The sequence below is a fragment of the Echinops telfairi genome, unplaced genomic scaffold (genome assembly GCF_000313985.2).
Source record: "Echinops telfairi isolate 266 unplaced genomic scaffold, ASM31398v2 ScPeMD7_3;HRSCAF=10, whole genome shotgun sequence".
In the NCBI taxonomy this organism is placed as follows: domain Eukaryota; kingdom Metazoa; phylum Chordata; class Mammalia; order Afrosoricida; family Tenrecidae; genus Echinops; species Echinops telfairi.
In genome coordinates, this window is record NW_022103899.1 from 20,805,933 (window position 1) to 20,833,216 (window position 27,284).

Here is a 27,284-nt window from a genome sequence, read left to right on the forward strand (position 1 = left end):
AAAAAAAAAAAAAAAAGAAATAACAAAATGGACACACTGAATAACAATGTGAGGATTGAATTTTTTGGCTCAAGGACATGTGCAGCTGTTACAATCTCATAGAAGGAGATATGAGAGCAGTCAGGTAAGTATTTAAAAATAACCTTTATGACACAAGATTTTCAAAATATAAAGACAGTTAAAAATGGCACAGTATTCTTCACAGCCTTCGAGATCCATCTTAACTATAATAATTCAAAGGTCTCCAAGAGAATCCAATTAATAGTAAGTAAAACATCTCTATCACTACCTTGATGTGTTCACATCCATTGGGGTAATAAATGAGTTGGATATGAAATATGACAATTTTGGATTATTTGCAGTATTATAAGTATATAAGGCAGAGTAGATGATCAGCAAATGTTAATTGTCCTCTTAGACTATACTACAGCTAAATATCATCCATGGTGATTTATATTTTAAAAAGTAATATTTATAAAAGCAGTATATTTTTAACAAGACAAAATCTCAAAGAGAATATTCCTCTTTAGTTTCAGTTCTAAGCTTTTCTGATTCTGTAATATTTAATATAGTCATACATTGATCTTCTAATCCCTGGTAGTATAGTGGTTACCATATATACTAGAGTATAAGCTGACCTATCAGCCAGGGCACCTAATTTTGCCACAAAAACTGCATTAAAAATGTGCTGAAATAGGGAGACAGAGGTCAGTGTGAGAGATGAAAATAATAACAATGTACAATCTATCAGGGGTTTATGAGGGTTGGGGGGAGGGGTGGAAAAGGGCTGATACCACGGCTCAATAGAAAGTAAATGTCTAGAAAAAATTAGGGCAACAAATGTACGAACATGCCTGATTCAATTGATGGTAGTAAGAGTTGTACAAGCTCCCAATGAAATGTTTTTTTTTAATGTGCTGAAGAACTCGGCTTATACTCAAGTATATACGGTACATGCTGGGCTCCTAGCCACAAGGTCAGCCTTCGGAAACCAATAGCCAGTTCCAAAGAGGAAGACAAGGCTTTCTACTCCTTTGAAGAGTTATCGTCTCGGAAACTCACAAGAACAGTTGTGCCCTGTCCTAAAGGGTCGCTGGTAGTCAGAATTGATTGATGGCATTGAGTTTGTTTCTTAGTCTTCCAAATCCCAGTCTCTGGTTTCAAAGAACCCTAGAGTGAGTGATAGTACCAACCATTCATTGTTAAGATATTGTCGTTGTGTTATTAGGTGTTTCCGAGTTGGCCCAAACTCATAATGATCCAATGTACAATATAATTAAATTCTGACCCATTGTGTGCCACACTTACAATCCAACTCATGCTTGAGCTCATTATTCATTGACCCTTCATTTAACCTAGCATGATGTTACTACAATGTGGAGGCTCAGAGTTTCAAGACTCTCCACTCCTCCATCCTTGTCCCACTCACAAGAAAGATTTCAGGTGAGGGACAAAATTCAGAAAATTGTCAGAGAAAAGGTTTGAACAAAAAGAGTAACTTTATTGAAAAGGGGTATTTTGGAAAAGAAATCCAAAGGGCCCTTAACTAGTCTAAGAAGCCTGGCAGAATGCAGTGTGAAGCTTCTGTTCTGCTGATGACGGGCCTCCCGCCATGGGCTGGCTTTCTGGAAGATCATCTGCTTCTGACTGGCCCTCTGTAGTGGACCTCCTATTCTCAGGCCACTCCAGGCTTCATGCTATGCCATGGACTCAGGCCCCAAATCCAAGAGTCTATTCGATCCTAGTGGGGATTACTTGCCTTTCTCCACTCAGCCTTCACTCTCTATGGTCTCTTCCATTGATAAGGAAATGTATCCTATCTGCCCTTCACCTTCCTTTGTGTTGGAGAGGTCAGTACAGCAAATGGGTTTCCACTGCCTTTGGTGACCATTTCTGCCAGACTCACACTGTCACCGCCTCTTCTCACTTTGCCAGTCTGTTTACATAGCATCGCCTAACAATGGCCTTCTCCAGGGACTAGTTCCTCTGGGTAATATGTCCAAAGTAAGTGAGATGACAGCCTTGATTTGTAGGAACATGCTTGACTGTATTTCCAAGATTAAAAAATTATAAACCAAACTCACTGCCTTGGATCGATTCCCACTCATGATGACCCTGTAGAACAGGGTACAACTGTCCCTCTGGGTTTCCAAAACTCTAATTTATGGGAGTAGAAAACCTCATCTTTCTCCCTCAGATCGTCTGGTGGTTTGGAACTGCTGACTTTGTAGCACAATGGGTAACCACTATGTCACCAGGGCTCGATGGTCTTCTTTATTAATTACCCAACTTTCACTTGCATATAAGATGATTAAGAATACCAAGGCTTGAGTGCGGTACATTGTCCTCTTTGCTTTTGAGTCTGTTGAAGAAGCCTTTTGTCGTAGACTAAGGCAATGTTTATTGGATTCATTGACTGCTGCTCCCATAGGCATTGCTTTTGAATTCAAGTTAAAAAATCCTTGACACCTTCAGAATTTTTGGTTAAACATAATTGTGTCATCTCCACATAGATAGAATGTTAAGAAGGCTTCCTCCGACATTGATGCCATGTTCTTCAGATAAGCCAGTTTCTCAAAGTATTTGCTCAGTATACAGGTTGACTAAGTCGGGGGAGAGGACACAACCCTGTGGGAAACTGAGGACCAGGAAGAGAGTGTAGGTGGTCAAATTCCCTACACTCCTATTTAAAGGCGTCTGGGAGGCCAACACTATCATGGAGGAAGGGCTTCACGTAATGGGGTTGTGGGTTGGAGATAAATCCCAGTGACATTCTCCTAACTAAAGTTCCCCCACAATGCTGCCGCACCCCAGTAATGCGAATTTTAAGGTGCTGCTTGCAAGCACTTGGTTGCTACTATACCCTTGAAGGTTAACTGATTGAAGGCTATCTGCCTGAAAGTTATCTGCCATTCAGAACAATCAGACCACCCCACCCTAAGTACAGCCCACTCCCTTCTGATAAGAACCATAGATCTTCCCTGGGAGAAGAGCTCGGGACACTTGAGGCCAAGCCAGCTAAACTTAACTAAACTTAACTTAACTTAACTTAACTAAACTTAAGTTGGTATCTTAACTCTAGAACTAACCTTAACTCTAGAGCCATCTTAACTCTAGAACCAGCCCATGTTGTTCTGTACCTTCCTGCCACATATAGGCCTCTAATACAACCCCTGCCTGTTGCATACGTGTATGACGTGGCTTGCAAGCCAGTGATTATGAGAGAATACATTCGCTCATACTCTGGTCCCAGGTTCCACAGAAGAGGTGAACACTTGCATGTCTTGTCTGTTGTTTCTTTAATTTCCGCTTTCAATTACACAACTGCCCCCTCGGACTCATTCAGTTGTGGAGGCTGGTCCCCTACACAACCCAAACAGAATCTTTCCTGATGTTAAACCACGTAGTACCTCCTTGTTCTGTTTAAACGATTGTCTCTTGGTCTGTGGACACGTTCCACATGAGGACAATTAAAAGACCTGGAGTTCCCATTCTTTCCAGTGGTATCCATTCCTTGTTAATGATCCAGATAGCTGAGTGCCTTTGCAAGTGCGTGCTACACAGGACAGAAATTATCATTACTGTTTAAAGAATCACAAGAGTCATTGTTCTGCACCAAAATGCAGTTTGCAAGCCTCAGCAAGCCCAAGAATCACTCAGCGTAATGAAAGCAGTGACATCCTAGGTTGACCTCCATTCTTGCTTTGTCCTGAAAATCTTTTAGCTGGCATCTTCCACATGTTTAAGCTCATTCTATCTCTGGCTATCCTTGGAGAAGCCATGTACTAAAGTGTGTAACTGTTCTCTACAAACTTCACCTATTAAAATGGGAGACGTGGCATCTTAGTGTCAATGAGCTTGTCGAAATGGATTTCTAATGCAATAGCACGCTAGTTCTGCCTTGGATAGATTTTCATAATTGAGTGGCTTGGGTGGGGACCTGATACAACTATTCTGAATGTGATTGATGCCATAGCTGATAAAGCTGAACTGTACTCACTAATGCTCTCCGCTCTGGGAGGTTCTTTAAGCAGAGGCTGGGACTGTTGCCCAGCCACTGTGATTGTAATGAAGATAGGCATCGGCCTTTAATGTTTTCCACCCCCTACCCTAAACGCTGAAAAATGGTTAGCATTGAATATTTTTATACGTATCAAGAATAAGGCAGAATGAGTTGGAAATTTCTATTCCCATGTATCCTGGTGACATTATTCTAATATAATTTCTTTGTAATATTCTATTAAAATGATTGATGTCAAATTAAACTTTTGTAATGGTGGCTGATCATATGAAAAAATAACAGTTGGCAAGGATGTTAGTATTAACACTTTACATTCTGACTGACTTTAACTACAGCCTCATACCATCCTGCAGTACCTGTGTGCATATACTTGAACTTACACCTCCTAAAAAATACTCTTCAATGAGTAAGTTGCTTAGTGGTAGTTGTTGCTTGGTTATCTTTTTCTAAACCTTATTTGTAATAAATTAGGCTTAAAGGACATCGTCGATTATCTTGCTGAATTTTTACTGACCCATGCTATTTCTTCACAGGAGAAACTGCTTTTGGAAAATCATTCAATGAATGTCCTGGTCAGGCGTTTCAAAAGCAAGTCCTCTGAGAAGAGAGACAGAAGAGAGTAAAGAGGTAAACCTAACATGCTACATTTTGCCAAGTAAAAGCATCATTATAAGCAAGACTCGTGCATTTCATAACCCTAGTGCCATCCCATTCACCAGAGGAAAGCATCAGAAGCCCCGCAATCCGGGCGATCCGAATACAAAATGCCTGATTGTTGTCTCTAAAATTAGAGTAAGGTCAGTCCCCAGATTAGGAATGTTCACTTTATATACAACCCCTAGTTACAAACCCACTGAGTGAGGCCTATTATTATTAGGCGTTCTAGGCATATGCCATGACTCACAATAACAAATGGATGCTGCCATACATCACACATTATTAATACTATTACTATCATGACTGTACGATTATGTTATATATGGTTTACTGTATTTGTGTTTCTTTATTTTTTGCATAAAATGGTATACTATAAGACAATACTTGACTGACCGAAATTAGGTATCAATAGTACCGAGCTGTTCTGACTTATGCACAAATTCGACTTAAAGACAGATTTACGAATGGGCTCATTCATAATCCAGGCACTGCCTGTATTGAAATTCTCTCTGGATTGTCACTTTTCTTTATTACAAACACATCTTGCTTCTTGTCGTGCCTACTGCTTTAAATGAGTAAAGAGGGCCACCATGTGGCAGCATATATCTCTACATTATTTCTATTTTGTTTTTCAGCAAGATAGATTTTACTTTTTGCTAATTGTTCTCACACAGTTAAAAGAAACAGGCTTATTTGCACAATTTAAACAGTGGGTTTAAGGACCCGTGTCTTATTTCAACAGAAAAGAATATCTTGCTGAGTTGATGAACAAATTTGCTACAATCCATTCCTCAAACATAAGAATTCTCTCTGCAATTAATGATACTTGTAAACAGAACTATTAATAGTTAATAAAATGTATTAATGCATTTGATATACAAGTTCCAAATCTCATTGACTAAATAGTGATGATCTTGTACAGAAAGAATGGTTTCTAGAACAAAAAGGTTTTATATTATACATATGGTGCATGCTTTCACCTTATGGGGACAACTAAATAAATATATAACCAGAAACTTCATATATCAAATAAAGGGTAAAGCAGTAAGATTTTATTTTCCTGAATAATGTGCAATCTAAGAAATCTTGACCTCTAATTGTAGTTCCGCAGGGAGAGGGTGTGACTCACTCCCATTATTCCACCTGTTCTCTCAAAGGACTCTACCATTTTAAGAGAGTAAGATCAACAGATACTCCTCTAAACCTATTTTACTTATTCGTCCAACTGCTGGGCTTATTCAGTCTATCTTCAAACAAGTAGGCACTAAGCATCAGCATGTCAAGAAGAAAACTTTTATGGACGCTCCCCTGTGACATTCATGGTATGTGTTAGAGCTCTGGGATCCAATTGCTGGTGTGGAAACTTCAAACTCCCTAAATCGAGACAATTTTATTTACAATAACACATTACACCTGCGAGCATTTTCTGCAGATGGGTTTTACATCTAGAATTTCACTTCTACTCACAATGACTGAACATTAAGGTAGCAATGAAAACTGTTCATTGTCATTCGTGTCCATGGCTCACAATATGTTCAAATGATTTATCTATGATGTCACAGAATGGTTGTGCCAAGAATGAAATTCCCCCAAATGATGCCTTTTCTAAGAATCAATGTGTCTTTTGATGACTGCCTAATACTTCACCCCTTACTTCAAGGGGGCTATCATGGAAGTTTGATAATGGTGCTTGCGGTTGGTTGTTGTCTCACTGGTTTGGGCTCGCAGAGCCCCGTCCGTGTGAGCTGAGGAGAGCTGCTGAGCAGGGTTGTCAAGTCTGCGACCTTGCAGAAGCAGATCTCGAAGCTTATCCGCAGAGGTGCCTCTGGTTGAATGTGAACTGTCAGCCTTCCAACTAGAAGTCAACCCTATAAATCTTTGTACTTCTGAGGGACTCTGTAGCGACGCTGACAGTCCTAATAATAATTCTGGATCTCACTTTTTTTTAGTTTTCCTTACAGAGATCTTAAGAAAAACAATCTCATTACACCTTAAATTCAACATACATTTTTCAATATATGTAATTTGTATGGTACCTGATTTGATGATGGAGAGGTAGAAAGAAAATGTAATTAGCAAGAATTTTATAATTTCACAGACATCACAATGAGAAATATAGTACTGGTGAGTTTTTCCATGTCTTGATTGTGTTAGGCTTTTATGTTTTGTTTTTAATACATGTTTTTAATAGGTTATATAGCCATTAGATATATATATATATATAAAACATACTGTATTTTATTTTTTAATTTGAGGTGTTGATCAGCACATTATTTTATGTTCCACTAAGGAATAAATATTATCAAGTAACATGTGACAGGCTGCTTTCTCATCACTAAATTGTTCATTTGGTAATCATTGAAGGTGCTCCCCGTCTTGCTTTGACATAGGTTGTATGCCAAAGAGCACTCTACGACATAGATACAAAGAAAATGCAAGGTCAATAAACTAGCTAAAACAATAACTGTTATGTCATAACTATTGCCTGATGGTTAGTCATTGCTAGACCTCATTGGTAATTATATGTCTCCCAATTTAACAGATAAAAGTCGCAGGGGGAAATGTGCACTCCGGGCTCATTGAAGTGTGTATTTTCTGCCTAGTTCCTTGAGTGTGATATTTGCTAGGATAAACCACGAGAGCCAAGTGCACATGATCTAACTCTATGTGTGTTATCATTAGCTAACATAGTGCTTAAGATGGGTATGTTGTGGTTTTGTGTGTTATCCTCATTAGTCAACGTACTGCTTATGAGCATGAGCTTTGTAAAGTCAAAGAGACCTCAGAACAATTTTTAATTCTAACTCTTACCAGCTAACTAACCTTTGGGAAAGTTAGCAAACCTTTCTGAGCTTCTCAGTGTCCACTGTATGAATGAAAGAGTAATTCCTACGGACAGCCTAGGTATTACATTGGAGCATGCACCTAGCACTCAGCACATAGCCAACAGGACTGTTGGGGTTTCTTATATCACCCATTTTATTCATTTTTTGTAATTCATATGAAATTTTACAAAACAAATCAGTTTTCCATTCAATAATTTATATATTTTTTGTTTTGTAACATTCGCTGCAATTCCCTCCATATAACAGCACCTTTACTTGCTTCCCTGGGTTCTCTCTTTGAATTGTGTGACGTTGCTGCCTCTGGCTGCCTTCTGAGCTTTGTTTGGGTTGGTGCTACTCCTGTGATCTTGCCTGATGAATTATTCTGAGTATACTCTCACAAGGATTATTATTCTCTTTATAGGCCTCTCTGTTGCTTGTCTGTAAGATCATCCGTAGTAGGGAGTTTGGTTCTAGGTTTCAAGGGTTGTCTAAAGGCCAACCTCAGTGATTTCAATAATCTCTATCAGATCAGTAAATCTGGTACTTTTTATGATTTTTGAATTTTATTCTATGTTTTTCTTCCAGTCTCTCCAAGACTTCCTGTGACCCCAATCGAGTTTTTCTGTTCTCTGGTTACTGGAGGCTTTGTTTCCGTGTTTCGTTGGGCTTTTAGACTACTAATTCCCTGGAGTCTCTGATTTTCTCTACTAGTCTTTGCTGTGGACAGGGAGAGACCATTAGCTGATTCTTAGATGACTGCTCAATAGTTTTGAAGACGCTAAACATGGCTCACCACAGTAGGACATAGTGCATTGTCTTTCTGAACTAGGTCATGCCAATTGGCTTAAGCTATCCTTGAGATTGCCATCAGAAGCCCCCAGGCTCAGTGGCCTATTCTTTCAAAGAATTGGTTAAGAAGTATTCAGAATTTTGCCCTTAGTTTGCGTAATGCATATAAAATATGTAGTAGATAAATATAACTTTTGTTGAACTGATATATGTCCTTCCTACACCTGGTAATCATTAAAGAGTATTTCTTTTTGTGGGTAAACCTTTTCTTAACTTTTTATAATAGTGTTCTCATACAACCTTTATTCTTTTATGATTGATTAGTTTCATTCAGCATAATTCCCTCCAAGTTAATCCAAAATATGAGGTGTTTCATGGATTGATTGTGATCTTTAATGTTGCATAGTATTCCATTATGTGTCTGTATCATAGTTGATCCATTCACCTGTAATGGGTACTTAACTCTATCAAAATAACCAAAACAGCAGAAGATAAACTAGATAAATGAGGCCTTCTAAAAATTAAACACTCTACTTCTCTAACAGAGTAAAAAGAGAACCAATAAGTATGTAGAAATTGCCAATGACATATAGATAACGAGCTAATCTCTGGGACTTTGTGTAAATGTCCTTCCTTCAATAGAGAGCCCAGCCCAACACACCCACCTTCACCACAGCAGTAGGCACAACAGCAAAAAGATGGAAACAACTTAAATACTATTGTATTTAAGAATAACCAAGCCCTAGAAATTCTTCCAACTCAAAGAATGCTGACATCGCAGCTGCTGTGGTCAGTGGCCCAGGATTGGACGCGGAGTGATCGCATGTCTGGTCCTCCGCCATCTTCACGATCTGTGGTTGGGTGAGGCTATTGTTGAGGCTATTGTGTACTGCTTTCCAGTTTGAAGGTCTTGTTTTGCCTTTTTTTAAATTTCCACCTCTCTCTCCTTTATTATTTATTTGGGTTTTTTTAAATACCATTTTATTGGACGTTAATACAGTTATCATATCATTCTACAGTTCATCACATCAAGCAGTATTATACAATTGCTACCTCATTCAGTTTCAAAACATTCTCTTCCTTCTTGAACTCCTAGATATCAGCTCCTCTTTATCTCCCCCACCCCCAACTAGACCCCACCCCCAGGAACCCTTATTCTACTAGTTGTCTCTACAGGTGCCTCAATCCTGGGTTTTATACACTAAGAAAAAAAAAAAACATGGAAAAATATATAACAGCAATTTAAGAGGGCTACTCACAATGACAAAATAGATCAGAGATAAACCCCACCATGAAAACCAAAAACGGTGAATACCAGATCACGTTCACTGTGTGTCAGACGAGGGATCAAGATTTTAACCACCCAACTCAGGTCTATCATGTTGATCCCCTATAGTCAACTCTCCAAGACGCTCTGTTTGGTAACCAGTTTCTTCCCATCCTTCCATTATGGATGGAAGGAAATCACCGGAGAATTATTTCCCATATAGATCTCGCAAATGTATCTTGGGCTCCCACTGCCCTCCACAGCCTTCTGCACACCCGAAGCTCACAAGTTAGCCTTGGGTACAAAGCCCTCCTTCAGCCTTGGACTCTATGATTTGCAATCCCTGGGCCATGGATCTTCGTGTGCTTCTTCCAGGTGGACTTAGTAGACGTCTCAGTTAGATAGCTGGTTGTTGGAAAACAAGCCTTTAGAACTCCAGACGCTATTCTGTCTGAGAGGCAAGCACCATCTAATTTCATCACCACACTTCGCTATAGCACCTATATCTTCTATGTTCCCTTCCTGAGGGTGGTATCGAGCAGGGACATGATGTAAGAATGATTTGTTCCTAAATTGGAGGTAGGATTTAGTGCAAGCCCAAAATCAATTCCTGAATTTTTTTTTTAATCTGCCTTTGGCTCCCCTTAGAGACCTCTTGTTAATTTATAACGGAGTCTTATCGATCGTCTCCCCAGAGCATAAAGATCATTGTTAATGTTGTCATTGATTAACCCCTGGTACTAATTCTAACAGCATTGTTCAGAGAAGGATAGTGGACCAGTGTGGGCTGACTACCTATTGTAATACCTTCATTATTTACCTGTATAGAATAAATCCTTCATGGCTACACACTATTTACACAAATAATGGAAGTTGGTTGTCAGGCACAATTTACAATAATTTTCACAGACAATGTCAATTACAGGTATGCTGGGATAATATAAGTCTTAATACAGAAAGCAGGACACTCATGTACTAAGTCAATATTTGTCCACCGACCTACAGTCCCGCGCTCGTTCACTTCTTCTGACAGCATGGATGTCAGTCTTAAGTCCTCAGGTTACAGATGTGCTTGAGGTAGAGTCCCACTCACCTAGTGGGGTTTCCACAGCAGACCCCTTTGGGGTGGCCTTTGGAGTAGGTTGTGCACCTTCAAGATCCAGGATGCAATTCCCCAGTGTTGTGTGACACAGAGCCTGGGTCCCTAGGGTGTGTCCAGAAACTTGGACCAAGGGGCCTTATTTGGTGGATATTCCTAGGGATACACTCCTTTGAGGGAGCGTATCCTTAAAATCTCAGTCATTCCCCCCACTTGGAAGCTGGTCCTCCCCTTTTCCCACCAACAGACATGCAGTGTCTTCTCCCAGACCTGTCTGCTCTCTTCTGGGTGACTTCCCCTCCACCTCCCTCGTCACTCGATAGGGATGTCCACCTGCCGGGGACCACATCACAACTTTGTGCGGCAGCTACCAAGGGGTCAGCATCCCCTCCCTAGAGAGGCTCATTTGCCAGTGCTATATCAAGCAACGCTCTGTTCTTATTCATGAGATTTCTGTTAATTTGGGGACATTGCATTATGCCACTCTACTATATTTATCTGAGGAATGGTTAAAACCTCTATCCCACTGCACTCACTAATGATAGAAATACAGCCTTAACCCTTTCCGCTATGCCACCTTGGGAGTCCTATGCCACCTCGGGAGCCCTGCTGCCATAGCGGTTACATTTGGGGCCGCCACCCTCAAGTTCGGCAATTCGAAACCACCGTGAGAGAAAGACAGGGTGAACAATTAGTACCGTCTCAGAAACGCCAAAGGGCAGCTCCGAGATTGTCGCTCTGAGTTAGCATCGAGTCCATGGCAGTGAGTTTGGTTTGGGGTTTGAGGCCACCTGAACCCTCAATATTTAAAAAAAACAAAACTGTACAAAACAGGAGTTCATTCCTCATGAAAGGATGGCTTCAAAAAGTTCACAGGCAAATGAATTAAAGAATAATCGAATTTTTTCATGGCTTGTTGAAGCTCCTTCATAGATTCTAATCACAATATTTCAAACGAAGATAAACTTAAACTATCAAACATACTCAAAAAAAAAATCTATTCAGAATCAAATATACTCACCAAAGGAGGTAATGAATTAAAAAGAGAAAGTTGAAAGACGGCATTTTTAGACTATGGGTTAATCAGAACCAAACCATGACTGTCTACGCTAATAAAGATAGCTCAGGAAGCATAAGCAAGGAAAGAAATCCCCAAGCAGCTGAATTCAGGGGGTTCTCGGGCGGCTAATGGCTCGCTGCTGCCCTTGCTTCCCCAGTGCACCTCTGTAAAAGGTAGCACCAAGCCAAGACCATAAATCAAACACAGCCTCTATGTTGGGACTTGGTCACAGTACATAAAGACAAGTTTCAGAGGCAACTTGTACCACTGGACCCTCCCTAACGCTCCCATGACCAAATAGCCTGAGGGGCTAAAAGGCATTTCTAGGTCACTTTCTAAATAAGAAAGTTAGGATTTGATAGTGCCCATTCAGGTTCTGATTATCATCATTAACCTTCATCGTGTATTACTCATTTTTAAATTTAAGTAGAGAGATGATGGTAAACTATAACTGTTGCTTACTAATGCAGTAAAAACCTTGGTATTTCTGAAAATATATTTCTCAACTGAGACCACTTTCTGGTTATTTCCCTCTTAAAAGGGGAGGATGCATCATCCAATAGGCAGAGGTGAGCAAAATGGACAAGTAAAACAAATATTTAGAAAGGTGTGCAGTATTTATTTCCATTTCACCAGAGGGAGTATATTTGTCTGTTTCATTATTCATAAGCCACAATTTTAGCTTAGTTTTCCAGCTTGCTAAATATCAAGAATGTTATATGCCTCTAGGCAATAGACATTTATAAATGATGGCTGAATTTCATTCACTACATCATGGGGAAATACATTAAATCATAAAACAGGTGAATAATAGTGCTCTGAGCGTCCTTTTTTTGGTGGAACACTGTAACTAGAATTCCTTTGATGTCAGGTACTACTCAGCCTTTGTGTATTATAAATATCACTATGGAAAATTAATTCAACATGATTTCATGTTAATAAAAACGATTTTGATTGTGTCTGTATTCCGGTGAAAGTCACTTAATAATTGCTCTATTGTGAGCCTAGATGTTGCAATATGGTCAACAATGATAATGGAGCAATTATCAGGTTAACAGTGTTAGCAAGACAGACAACATGGTGACTCCTGATTATTTTCTTAGTAATTATAATCGATCTCTAAAGTACATAATACAAAGTTACCTGCAGAAAGATGTGTTTCTCGGTCTCTTCCTCCAGTGGTAGGTGAGACTGAGTTGGTGCTGATTCGTGGGGCACTCGATACCAGAGAACGAAGCACTGCAGATGGGTCTGCCACCCTCACAGTGCTCCTGCAAGTGGAGCGTGTTCAGTGCCCTCCTAAAGTGAATCAGAATGAGAACTGCTATTTGGAGAAGTTAAATAGATGAAGTTGTTAGTCTATTAGAGTCTTAGAAAGCATCCATCCAAAATCATAAATGAAGAACTGAAGGTTGTTTTACTAAACTCACCACTAATCTTGGTCATTTTTGATCCAGTCTAACTATAAAAGTAAATTATGTCTATGAACTATTCCAATCGAGCCCTGCAGAGGATTTGGACATTAACAACGACGCAGCATAAGTTCATACAAAATAGATGGGAAATGTGCTCCATGGAGTAACATCCATAATCCCCTAATCATTCATAAGCAGGGGGTTGGGGGCACATCAAAGCCAACAGATGAGAAAACACAGCTGAAAAATATGTGTAGGTCAATGAAGCTAATTTTTTTCCAGATAAATCTTGGGCTGTTCTCAGGGCATTTCTCCCTGTCTGCTGTTCATTTGAAGGTAGCTGTGATCTGATTGTCTCTCATAGAGTAAGTCCCATCTAGAAATATTTTTCTCATTGGCTTTGATACATGTATAAAATTCATGAAATACTAACTCCTCTAAGTCAAAATACAAATATAGATCTCACTGTTAGATATTGTCAACCCTTTTCCATTCATAGTGATTTCATGAAACAGAGTAGAATTCCCCATGGGGTTTTCTAAGGGGTAATATTTATGAGAGCAGATTAGTAGACTTGCTTGGTAAATTTGAACCTCCAGTTTTTGAGTTAGCAGCCAATACTTAATGAGTGTGCCTTCCAGGCTCCTAAACACGTAACCTAGTCTATTATAACATCAGCCACCAGCATGGTGGTTCAAGTTTGTTTACTAAATTTTCAAGTAACCTAATAAGTTGTAAGATCTTAGGAGAGAGATGATGAAAACATTGGTGAGGAAAGAAAGATAAATTATGGAAAATTGTGGAGAAACGTCAGTAACCCTGTTGAAGTCAAATGCCCATTTTCTATGGAACGATGTGAGATGAGGGGCCTCTAAGACTAAAGATGTACTGAGTATCCAGAAGGAGAAGCTAGAGCAAGTCAAAGGAAACCGGATGAGAAAACAACAAAGACCCTTTATAGCTACTTCACAAGGTTCCCTGAGATTGGACTTAGCCATTAATAGAATAAATAGTAAAAGATCTTGATGGGTCTGAACTTACTCTGGAAAAATGGAATTCTGTCTATTAAAGGAATAAGTATATGGTATGCCTTCGACTACGACTTAAGAAAATATAACTATGATTCTCTAAAAGTTTTCATGCTTAAATATCTGTGTTAGTTATTTTATTGTTTTAGCATTAAAAGGTGATCAGAGGTTCAAGAAGAATGAGAGAATGGAATCCTAAACAATCAATTAACCACTAGCAGAACTTACACTAGTTCCGGTACACAAGATTAACCAAAGCAGGGACTGACTAACCATTGTTAGTCATCTGTCAAAGAAGAGAAATCGGCTGTGTATGTATTGTGTCTGTATTTTGATTGTGAATTTCTGAATCCCGACCCTCAGAAACCAACAGCACACTCCACCCAAAGGGATTTACAAGCCAAATAAAATGTCTTTACAGTGAGCATTTGGGAAGAGATTGATTGATTGAAGACGTGGATAGGAAGAGGAAAAGTTGAAGAGTCCTTGCAGTCAGATGCAGAGACACAAGGACGAACACTTCCGGATGAGGCACAGTTCCTAATAGCTTTCTAATGACTAGACATTCGTCTTCTTTCATCTATGGTAAGTCCAGGTGGAGCATAAAACCTGCCCACATTAATTCTATCACCTTTCCTAATTCCTAATTGCCATTTAGAAATAAGAAGCCTCAACTACCAAGAAAGGTAGACAGAGAAAGCAGAAGGTATATGGTGTTATTTTTTTCCATTATATGTAGTGTTAAAACTGTGCCCAAAACAAAAAATAATACTTACATATATAAGGCTACACTGAGGAGACATTAGATAATGTTTTAATTATCAAATTTTTGTCATTAATAGCAAATCTGAGTACCTCCTAGTATTACATGTTATCCTATGTTTAAATAAAAGGATGCTTTGTTGAATGAAGCTGCTAGGGTCACTTAATTTCCACAGAACCATATAGTCTTTTAACAGAGATCTGGTGTTTGGAAGATAATACTGTTGCAAAATGCTGCTGTTGTCAGGTGCACTCAGTCCCATTCCTAGTCACAGTGCTCCTTTGTACAACAAAGGGAAACATTGCCCAAGCCAGTGCAGCCTCACAGTCATGGCCATGTGTGAGCGAGCGTCCTCTGCAGCGACTTTGTCTACCCACCCGATGGAGAACATCCTCTCTCTCACTGACCTTCTGCATTCCCTAGTGTGATATCCTCCTTCAAGGCCTAGTCATTCCTCATAGCATGTCCAACGCACCCTCGAGAAAGTCTCACCACCCTACTTTCTAAGGACGTTTGGCTGTTCTTTTACGAAGGCGTATTTGTTCATTTTTCTGACAGTCCATGGTATGTTCAGTATTCTAAGCCAACACCACAACTCAAAACTATCACTTCTCCTACGGTTTTCCTCATTCATAGTCCAACATTCATACGTATATGAGGTGGTTAGGAATACCACGACTTGGGTCAGGCACACGTTCGTACTCAAAGTGATTCTTAGCACTTTACATAGGCCTTTTGCACTAGATGTGCCCACTATGTCATTTGTCTTGACTGCTCTTCCACAGGAGACAACTGTGGTCCTAGGATGAAATCGTTGACAGCTCTGACAGCTCCATGCTTCGTCAGAATGTTATTGGTTCAACTGTGAGAATTTTTAAAATATTGAGTGTTATCTATACTGGAAGTTATAGTCTTAGATCTTCTGTAAGTGTTCCAGTGTTTACAGGGGGCAAGGTTGTACCCTCTGAGTATCACTGGTTGTCAATGAATATTAACAATCTAATCTTGACCCCTCATTCTTCAGATAGTTCATGTTCTGAGATTATTTGTTCAGCAGACAGATTGAATAAGGATGATGAAAGGATGCAACCTTGATGCATAGTTTTCCTGATTTTACACCACGCAGTGTCTCATGTTCTGTTTGAATGACTAACCATTGTACAAATTCTGCGTGAGCACAATTGTCTTTGTACATTTCATTAGGAATCTTTGCTTTGTCTTCTCTAACTGCCTTTTGAACTCCTCTGTTAAGTTCCTTCCCTTCCTTGTTTCTCCCTTTCTCCTTAGCTACTCCACATCCAAAAGCAACTTTCAGAGGGTCTTCTGACATCCAATTTGTTCTTTTCCCCATTTCTGTGTTGGTGTTTGTTTTGTTAGCAACCTTTTGCTGTCTTCACGACTGGTGCCCTTCTTGGAATCCCACATCTCTTCTGGTCTTTGGCCATCAGTGTTCAAAATGAGCAATGTATTCTTGAGATGCTCTCTAAATTCAGATGGATTATGGGTAAGGCCATACTTTGGCTCTTATGAATTCTATTTGAATTTTCTTCAGTTCAAACTTTGATTTTCAGATGAGCAATTAATGGTCTGCCTTACTCTTGGTCCCTGGTTTTGTTCTCACTGATGAAGCTCAATATCAGTCAGAATGTTCTTTTTTTGAAATTAACTGAATTTAAGAGAAATTGAGGTCCTCATAAATTTATCATTCCCAGCATAGTAGATCATACGATTATTCAATTCAAATTAGCTAATACCAGTCCATCTCATCTCGCTAATGCCTAGAATATCTTTCGATCTTCATGAGTTCCATTTCATTTTTGACAATGTCCAATTTTCCTAAATTCATACTTCATACATTCCATGATCCAGTTGTTAATGACTTTTTGCACCTGTTTCTTCTCATTTTAATTGTGTTCCATCAGTAGGTGAAAGGCCTGTAAACTTTGCTCCATCCAGGTCACTAAGGTTGCCTCTACTTTGAAAGACAGAGCTTCCCAATTTATATTTCTAGTGCTTTCCAATCTGAGAGTCAGAGGTAAGCTATTGTTCCCTTGATTTTTAAACTTTTCACTGTTCTATTTTTTAGACGTAGATTACCAGTTTTTTCTTTTTAGTCTACCTAGTCTAGAAGCTCCAATGGAGCGAGTCCAGCAGTGACCCTGCTGGTATTCGACATACTGACGGCATAGTATGCATCCCCACAGTGACACACAGCCACCAGAGTACAGCACTCTAACAGATGAGTTCTGGATGACAAAATGAATTTGCTAATGCTTCTTAAATGTAATAGCTTCTGTGTATATATATATATACACACACACACACATATATATTAGTGTTTGGTATTACAAGCCTAATTTGATGTTTATGAAGAATTTACCAATTCTTACCTACTTACGAGGAAGCACGTGTCAGTGAATTGTTCCACTCTTTATCCACATGTGGAAATCGAAGGAAATGAGGGTAACGATGCCTCAGTTGGTAGACGGTCAGAGGCAGTCATAGAGCGACCTTCTCCACAGACCTCACTACCTTCTGCAGCCACAGATGATTTGTCTGTTGAGGAAGAGTGGTGTGATTGGTGTGGGTAAATATTGGGATCATCCTGTGAGTAAGTCATTACGATGCAGGAGTAGAATAGTAGCAGAAGACTTATTTTGAAAACATTATTCAAATTTCACATTAGAGATCTTTAAAATAAATTTGTTTCTCCTTCTGTAAATAAATAACTCCTAAATGGGAAAAAAGCAAACTATTTTTTGTATTACTCGCTGTGCTCTTCTCGGATATTGGGAGAATATGAGATCCATTAAGTAAGAAGCATTGAAAGTTGTGAGAACATGTGAAATTTTCCAATGATTTATTTATTTTTTTACAACACTATATCAGAACCTGTAATTTCCCTTTCACATTTTTCTAAGAGCATCAAAAGCAAATTATTGAAAGATGTCCACTACTTCTTCATATACAGTGAACCCTCGTTTATCGCGGTTAATCGGTTCTAGACCCTACCGTGATAAATGAAATTCCGCGAAGTAGGATTCCTTATTTGTAAATCAAATATTTTGGTAGTTAGAGCATAGAGTACATGAAAAAACACCCTTTAGTCACCATTACACTCGTATTACCCAATTTATTAAACGAAAAAGGGAAAATGCAGTAAAACATTTTGGACGTTACAATTATTATTTATTATATTATGAAGTACAACAGATGGAGCGAACGGAAGACTCATTCAAGTCGAAATGGCGTGCAACCTCCACGATTTTCTTGCCATCTTTGATCATATCCAAAAGTTTTACCTTTTCCTGGATGGTGAGCATCTTCCTCTGGCGCTTATTTTGATTGTCAGAAGGCTTAGAAGAAGCAGCTCGTTTAGGAGCCATCATAGGGCTTAGATAAAATTTCTTAAAAATCGCAAACAATTACAGTACACTGTACAAAAGCAAAAATGCATCTGATACGTAGCTCCGATACGTAGCGATGCAGACAGAAGCGTGTACAGTATGAGCCAATCAGTGGCAGTAATGACAGAGCATGCACTGTTACGCAAAAACCGCGATAGAGTGAAGCCGCGGAAGTCGAAGCGCGAAGTGGCGAGGGTTCACTGTACTTTTTCCTTCAAGGTAAACCTGTTAAGTTTCATGTACTGTATTCATTTGAATCTTTGGTACAAAACGATCTGAAATCCACTTGTTCTCCGGCCGTCACCCCCACTCAGTGACACTCACCAGACTCCTCCAGTCTTCCCCACAGGCTTATACAAATCAGGGGGACGTGGTCTTTTCACATCTCCCTGAATCTTTCTGAGAAAGCCCCTCCAGAAAAACATTTGCGCCTTTCACCGTCTTCTGTGACCGTGAATCTGTTGTTTATGAATTTGCTGTCTTTCGTTTGCTCAGAAATCCTCCCATCCTGCCCCTCCCTGGACAGCTCAAGGTTAGCCACTCTACTCTATTCATCTCTATAAAATTGGATCCAAGTTTTCTTGTGATTAAAAACAGAATTTTGTACACAATTCCATCTTCAGGCCTTGTGTTCTAGGATACCTACTACATTATTTCATACTCTGTACACACTGTGCAAATGTACTAAAAATATATCAGCTATCTTAAATAGGAAGACCACCTTATTCATCCTCAATGATAAAATAAAATAATGCTTTTAGATGCTTCAAGTACAAACTAATTTCATGAAAGGGCTCTGCTGGCATAGGGGATTCAGTGTTGGGTTGCTAACCTCAATGTTGGTAGTTCAAGCCTACCAGCCAATCTGAGGAAGAAAAACGACACTCTTTGCCTCTTTGACTGTAACGAGTTACAGTCTCGGAAACCTTACATAGCAGTTCTACTCTGTCCAAAAGAGCTGCTATGAATCAGAATTGACTCGATGGCAGTGAGTATGCCTCACTTTTGTACTCACTGTGAAAAGAAAAAACAACTAGTAATAAAATCCAAATTGTAAAGCTATTATTAAGACTTTTAAAACTATTGTACATTAATAGTTCCTTAAGCTTATAGCAGGGAAGGTTGAGGTAATAATAATAGGTACAGAAATGACAAATGTTTTAAAATTGATTGTGGTGATGATTGTGCAACTCTTTAATATATTTAAATCATTGAATTGTATGGTGTGTGAAATATAAGCCAGTATAACTGTTTAAAAGAACTGCCAACAGTTTAGTTTTTTCATTGTTTGCTTGTTTTGTTAGGGTGAAGAGCCCTGTAACCAAATTTGGGGTTTGAAACTCACTGAAGAAAATAAGGCAACTATTTAGTCTTTCGCAAGCATTTCTTTTCTTCTATGATATTTTGCATATTTCCTAAAAATAGGGGGAAAGTCATGGGACAATTCTATGCAATTATCTAAAGAATTAACAGATTTAGTAAATATTTTATTTTATAGAATTCAATATTTGGAAAAGAAAATCCCCTTAGAATTTGTGCCAATGTTCATCTTTCTAAGGAAATGAAACTAAATTAAAACTTAAGTATGTTACTCTGTTCCTTTACCTTAAACCTATGAAAGTAGAATTGCTCTCAGCATATTTGGTGGGGGGGGGGCATAAGAAAGATCAATTTTTAACAACATCCAGAGATGGACTGTCCCAATGAAGAATATTTATAGTTTTGATCCCATGAATCATGGGTTGACTATGAGATCATTCTCTATAAAGTGGAATTTGGTATTGAGGTAATCTTAGAACATGGTTCATCCCTTCGCATTCCTTAGCAGAGAATTTTGAAAGAAAGGGGGCTATGATATATAATTTCTGGTTATATGACCATATGCCCAAGAAAAAGAGATGTTAGCGGATGGAAAACACGCAGTAGTCCACAAGATATTAAGTCTCTTCCAGCCTTAAATAACAACAGGATATGAGAAGGCAACTTTTCCACATGGCCATTTTCCACATGGCCATTCCAAAGCAGTGCTCTAAGCACAGTAGAACATCCCTAGTGCAATCCGACCTTTTTAATCCTCTGCTCCGTGGAAAAGGTTGTTCACGCTCATCTCCAGACTTTAACAGAGAGTGAGCACGAGGGCAGTGCAGAACAAAGAATACCTAACTAAACAGGCGTTTACAGCAGACGTTGAGTGTTTTCATATCTCACCAAACAGCCGCCCTCGCTCGTGAGAATAGTAACCCATTTTTGCTTGAAAAGAACCACCACTAGCAACACATATCATTGAGGTAGTAAGACCACCTAGGGCTAGCCACGTGAGGCAGCACATAATTCAAAATAATACAGACTCCTAGGCAAAGTCAAAACCTCAGACCTTGTCTTAGGGGGCACACCCCCCAGTCTCTAGTCATGAGATCTAATGAATGACCTCTGAACCAGAAAGGAATTCTCTTGTCCTTGGATCCTGGGGTGTAAATATGTATATTTGGTGAAAGCTGTTAACAGCCATTTTTACCAGCGTGCAGGAAAGACCTGCTGCCTAGAAATGAAGTCAATGCACAAAGCAAATTAAAGCCAAACAATTAAGAGTGAAAGAATATCATGATCCATGGTTACTTGATGTGCACCCCAGGATTTCTCAGTTATAAAAGCAAACTTTTTTTTCTGACAAGTTTTCTTTAATTTTGGTTTCAGTGATTTCAAAATGAAAGAAACGTGTCTCATCGAATGTTTAAAACCCAGTGATCAAAGCCTCTGTGCACCCTATTTGTTTGCCATTCCTACCACTGGGGACCATGTCATATGAGGGGGATGTTTCCTGGAAACATAGAATCCAATATAATCGAATGTTTCCACAAATTTGTTGACGGCCCCTCATATAACCATTGTCCTGAAGAAACTGTCTCTTCTGTTAGCCTCCCTGCAGGCCTGATCACTTCTGAGAGTTGACTACCTAATTTCCACACCAATCACAGAGACAGGTCTTGTGTTTGCTTGGTTGGTTGATTGGTTGGCTTTCCTCAAATATTTTGCCTATAATTAAATTAAGTTTCTCCTGTGAAAATATAAAAAATAAGGGAGCAAGATTTTACATCAGGTTTTCATCATAAACTAATTGTGTTTCTATAGGTAGTATAACCCAGAACATGAGTCATGTTTTCTCTTCCATTTTTCTTCCATTATAAACAATGTTTTCATAGACATAAAACAATTTCCATCTGATTATAGTTTCCTAGCATTCAAATAATATTGTGCTTATTAGAATGATGCACAAATGTATAGTGTTTTAGTCAGGTTCCCACAAGACACAGATGGGACATTCAGACTGAGAAAATTCATGGAGGAGGCCAGGGACATAAAGAGCTTGACATCACTCACCTACCTCTGATCATTTGCCAAGAGTCTTGGTCAAATCCAGCCAGCAGTCAGAAGAGAAGAGAGCCTTTTCCTATGAGCGATACAGCAAGCCTTTGGGCAGGAGTTAACAGGGAGGAGAAAAACGTGCAAGTGGATCTGAAAAAGAAACAAAAACATAAACAAACCCCCCAAATGAAGTATTTCTTAGTAGTAACATTCATTTTACCATCAAAACGATTCAATATAGGATTCCCTGGGGTGGGCAACTACTAGCCCAGAGATGCCTCAGAAGGTTACTCTGACAATCTGCTTCCAAACGTTACAGCCCTGAAAGCCACAGAGGGCACATGTCCACTCTGCATGAACGGGCTGCCATGGGAATCCACTGTTGGACAACTAACAGATCAAGAACGCTAACATTTTTCCTGGTTGGAAATATTTGTCCATAAAATACTTCTAGGTTTGTGCATAAAAACTTTTGTGTATTACTGGGAACTCTTTGCCATCAGACCTATTACAGGACTTCTGATGTTTGAGTGAGTTCTAAGTTGGGTTGCTAACAGCAAGGCCAGCAGTTCAAACCCACCAGCATTCTCTGGGAGACCGAGGAAGATGTGTGCCCCATCAATGTGTAGAGCCCCAGTAACCACAAGAGCCATGCCCATTCTGCTCTGGCCCAGAGTCACCATGAGTTCTAACTGATTTTATGGCAGTGGTTTTGGTTTAGGGGGTTTTGTTTGTCTGTTGTTTAAATATTGGCAGTCTTCAGGTTACAATATCACACTCACATTACATGGGTATGACTGACTTTAGATACAAACCTAACTGTTCTGAATTATGTATAAATTCAACTGCAAGATTGATTTAGCAATTCGGGAATGGAACTCGTTCCGAATCTGGGATCTGCCTATGGAGAGGACTGAAGAGATAAGCATCCATTTTCTCACATATACACATCCAAAGTACGTAGCCACTTGGATAGGGTAGATCTAATCTGATCTGCTGTGCAGGGACCATGGTCCTTCTGCCTGGTTGCGCCATCTGGTGACCAGGTCTAGAGCACAGATGGCGTCCCATGGTGAGGCAAGTCTTCAGCATGACCACGTTCCAGTGCACGGAAAATGGAAAGGAGATCAACTCAGAGCCAGTCAGTGAAGAGATAGGCTCTAGCTACCCGTCCTTTCCCATTCTCAGCGGGGAGCTTCATCACCTGGCTCGGAGCAAAGGAGGCTGGGAACGGTAGTTTCCAGTTATGTGGCCACATACCAAGGGAGAAGAACAAAACGGATTTTCGAGGCTGGAACACTAGCAATATGCCAGACGGTATGAAAATCTCGCAGTTTTTCTTCATATTAACAAGTTAACGATGGAGCTTGTAAATTATGGGTTTGCTTTCAAAACTGTCCCTTATTCTCAAAAAGACCATCTTTTTCCCCCCAACTAAATATACTATATAGCATATTTAAAGATGATGTAATGAAATACAGTTAAGGGCATAAAATGATTTCTCACTGTTAACTCCTTACTCAAGTTACACATAAGATCTATAATCAAGCACCTATACTTTTACTTCTAAAATTCTCTGACCTCATACAAATGCAGAATTGTTTCTCCCAAACTATACATCACAACATTTCAACTAGTTACTCCTCACGAAGGCCTATGATGTGAATATGTTGATCTATTCAAAATATTGAGTAAAGCTCTCTCATCTGAGGGAATATTTACATAGCTATACATATGAATGTTGGGGTCTGGGGAGCTATAGAGGGGCAGAATCAATAAATACACAGATTGTCATAAAAAGAAAGCAAAAGCAGTGTAATTCCCACAGTGACATCAACTTCCATTCAGCACCAATTGTGTGTGTGACTTGTAATATACCAGTGGTGTCCATAATTTTAAAATTCTAAGAGAAATTTATTTTCAATTATATGGTAAATAACAGTAGTCAAACTGTAATTTCTATTCTTTAGAAAGATATTCATCTATTTTACATTCCCTGATTGGCAGATTGTTAAATCATTTTCCTTTTTAAAACAAAACTAGAAAGTAATAGAAATAGTCACCCAGTATTTCACTAATAATAAGCATATCCCCAATATATCAATATATTGAGAATCTTTTTTTATGCACTTCCACTTTACTAAGCACACTGACCTTTTCCAGGAACTGGTCTCTCCTAATAACACAACCAAAATAAAAGAGACAAAGAATATGTATTAGTATGTACTAATAATATTTCATAGAACCAGGATCAGGAAAGCAAATGACATATTGCATTGGGTAAATGTTCTTCAAAAGATCTCCTTAAAATCTTAAAAAGCAAAGATGTTCCTTTGAAGACTAAGGTGTGCCTTACACAAATCACTGTATTTTTCAATCACCTCACATGGTTGTGGATTCTGAACAATGAATCCCTAAAAAGAATGGATGCCGTTCAATTATGATAGTGGTGAAGAATAAATACACCGTGGACTTCCAGATGTCTTAAAAGAAATGCAGCCGGAACATACCTTAGGAGCAAGGAAGGTGAGACTTCGTCTTATGTCCTTGTGACGGATTACTAAGCGAGACTAGTCTTTGGAGAAGGGTACCGTGATTGATAGAGTCAACAAAGTAGGGGAACGCCCCCAATGAGATTGACGGACACCGGGGCTTCAACGGTGGGATCAAGCTTAGAAATGATTGTGAAGCTGGTTGAAGACCTCCAGGGTTTCATTCTCCTGGACAGAGAGCTGCTGTGACTGGTAAGAGACACCAGGGCGCCCAATAACACCCAGTATGTCTAAGGAACTGTGTGTATTAGTTTGTATACTTCAGGGGAAAGCACTTTACCTGAAGATTAGCCCACATTTTATAAATATTATACAAATATTAGCATTCAACATATCCATTTATTATAACTGTATTATTTTTCAGAATTTTTAAATAAATATTTTTTTTAAAGTGTTGTCTCTGGGCTCTCGGCATCCAGTCACTGGTCAGGGAAAGATAAGGATTCTTTCAACGTCAGAAGTCATTTGGTCCTCAGAGACGTGAAGGTGATGCTGTGAAAGTTACTGCTTACCTCCTATCATAACTATCTTCTGTAATTGTCAGTCTCTAACATCGAACCCTTTCTACCGACACACAGAAGTCTACATTTTTAACATTTGGGTATTAGGTGTATAAAGCTTCTATTTCAACTCACGGGCAAACATGAGCATTAACGTTTACTACTATATGGAAAGAAAATGCTTTGAAAATGATGATGGCAACATATGTACAAATGTACTTGACACACTGGATGGATGGATGGATGGATGGATTGAGAGAAGAGCTGTACGAGCCCCCAATAAAATGATTTTAAAAAGAAAAAGAGTTTACCACTATCTTAGAAAAATAAAACTTTGTTCCAAATTGAAATTCCTTTTTAGAAATATTAAAAATGACTACATAAATAACTTCATCTATGGCAAACCCAGAAATACATCTCAGTAAATTATGTTTGATCTTTTTAAAACTACAAGGTCTGCCTGCCTTCCTATATCCCAGAAGTGGCTGATCATTCATTTTTGAAGTCATTTTTAAGTGTACTACAGTAAATTAAGAATTCCTATTCTCTTACTTTTTTAAATTAAGAAAAGTATGAGGCTCGTTTAGTTCTTTTTTTCCAAAAAAAAGCATAACTGTACTCTCATCCAAAGAAGACTCTAAGAGGTAGCCTAACCTACACCTACCCGACCACTGTCAGTAAAGAACTGCATCAAACATACCCCACTCAGCATATGAGAATCTACATCTCATAAGAAACAAATTCTATAATCCACTACTCATGGCCAAGAAAGTCTCTTTTACGTTGAAAGAATGCTCAGGCTGCAGTTTAAACTTGTTTCCTCTAGTTCTACGCCTGTTAGAGAGAACAGATGGACACAATTCATCGTGTAGTTCAAAACAATTAGGCTTCTTGTCTTTACTCTCTCTTCCTCTCTCTCATTCACATATATCTTATTTCACACACACAACATTCAAACACAGATTAGTTATGCAATAATATAATTAGATGTCCTCTACGCAGAATCAGATGGTAGGAATGTTTTCTTTACATATCATCTTTGACCTGCCAGCAAATTCATGTCTTCCCCTCCGTCCTACTTTGGGACCATAGCAGGAGAAAATGAGATACGGCGGTCCAGGAGAGGGATGAGGGGTGGGGTTAGACTCAGCTGAACCCAAAGCTTGGTTCAACCCTGGATCTTAAGCCGTCCATGGTAACGTTACAGAAATCAACACCTGGAAAGGCTAAGTGAAAGAGGTAGAAGTCTCTGTGAAATCTTATCAATAGGGAATCCTGATGAAATATGAGGGGAAACGGAGATGAGCATATTTCTGTCCTCTGGGCCACTGGCAAAAGTGTGGCAAGTTCTCTTTCGTTCAATAAATTTTAAGGCTAGACTGGTTATTGAAATGAAAAATTGAATTGAGTTGGGCTCGAAGCAGGGAGTTATTCTTAAACTCCAGCCACAGGAAGAAATTGTTAGGGAGCTCAGAGAACATGGAAATGGCATCAGAGCCCTACATTCTGAGCCAAGGTGACAGCAAGAGGAAGGAAGGACACAGCAGATAGAAGGACACAATGGACAGGGCAGCTGTCAGCACCATGGAGCTCATGTGGACTGGGACACAGACATTTGCTGTCTAAGTGCAGCTGACTTCAAGAAAGCCTGCACTGTGGGACCTACAGCTGCTTATGCAAAAGTTTGACAGACATTGAACACTTCCTGTATTTTCATTTATTTTATCATTTATTTCATTTATGTAGTCATAAGTGTTGGGGTATTTTTGATGAGCATATACCATATACTCTATTGCAGTTAGATCCTATGGAGTCAATCTCAGTTCATAGTGACCAGAAAGCACTTAAGCATAGTGCCAGGAAGGCTCCTTAATGCGTACAGCCAGTTCCTGGGTTGCAAATATCCATTTCACATACAATCTATCATTATGAACCAACCCCTCCCCCCCAAAAGCCTATTATATTTAAAATGTATATAAAGGTATATACAATGGTTTCTAATAACAAATGGATTGAGCTTTGCAACCCTCATAAAAATATCTTTATTGTTGTTACTATATTATGATCCTTGGTGGTATAGTGGATTAAGTGTACAGTTGCTCACCACAGGGTCAGCAGTTCAAACACAACAATGAGGTTGATGGACACAAAAAGTGTACATACTCAGAAACCTTATGAAGTAGTTCACTCTGTACTACAGGTTTGCTATGAGTTAGAATCAACTCGATGACAATAGGTTTGGTTATTTCGATTGTATGGTAAAGGTATTTTAGTGTTTCTGGATTTACTTCTTTAATGCTTTTCTCACATCAAAAGCAACACCATTTATATAAGTATTCCTTTCTTTATATATAAGTATATTTATTTACATAAACAAGAGCTTCAGAAAGTTTGTGGGAAAATGGAACTAAAAGAAACATGAATTTTTCCACAGACTTTTATTTTTTTATACAAACTTCATGGGAATTTTTTTATTAAATTTTTTTGTTTTAATCATTTTATTGCGGGCTCATACAATTCTTATCACAATCTATA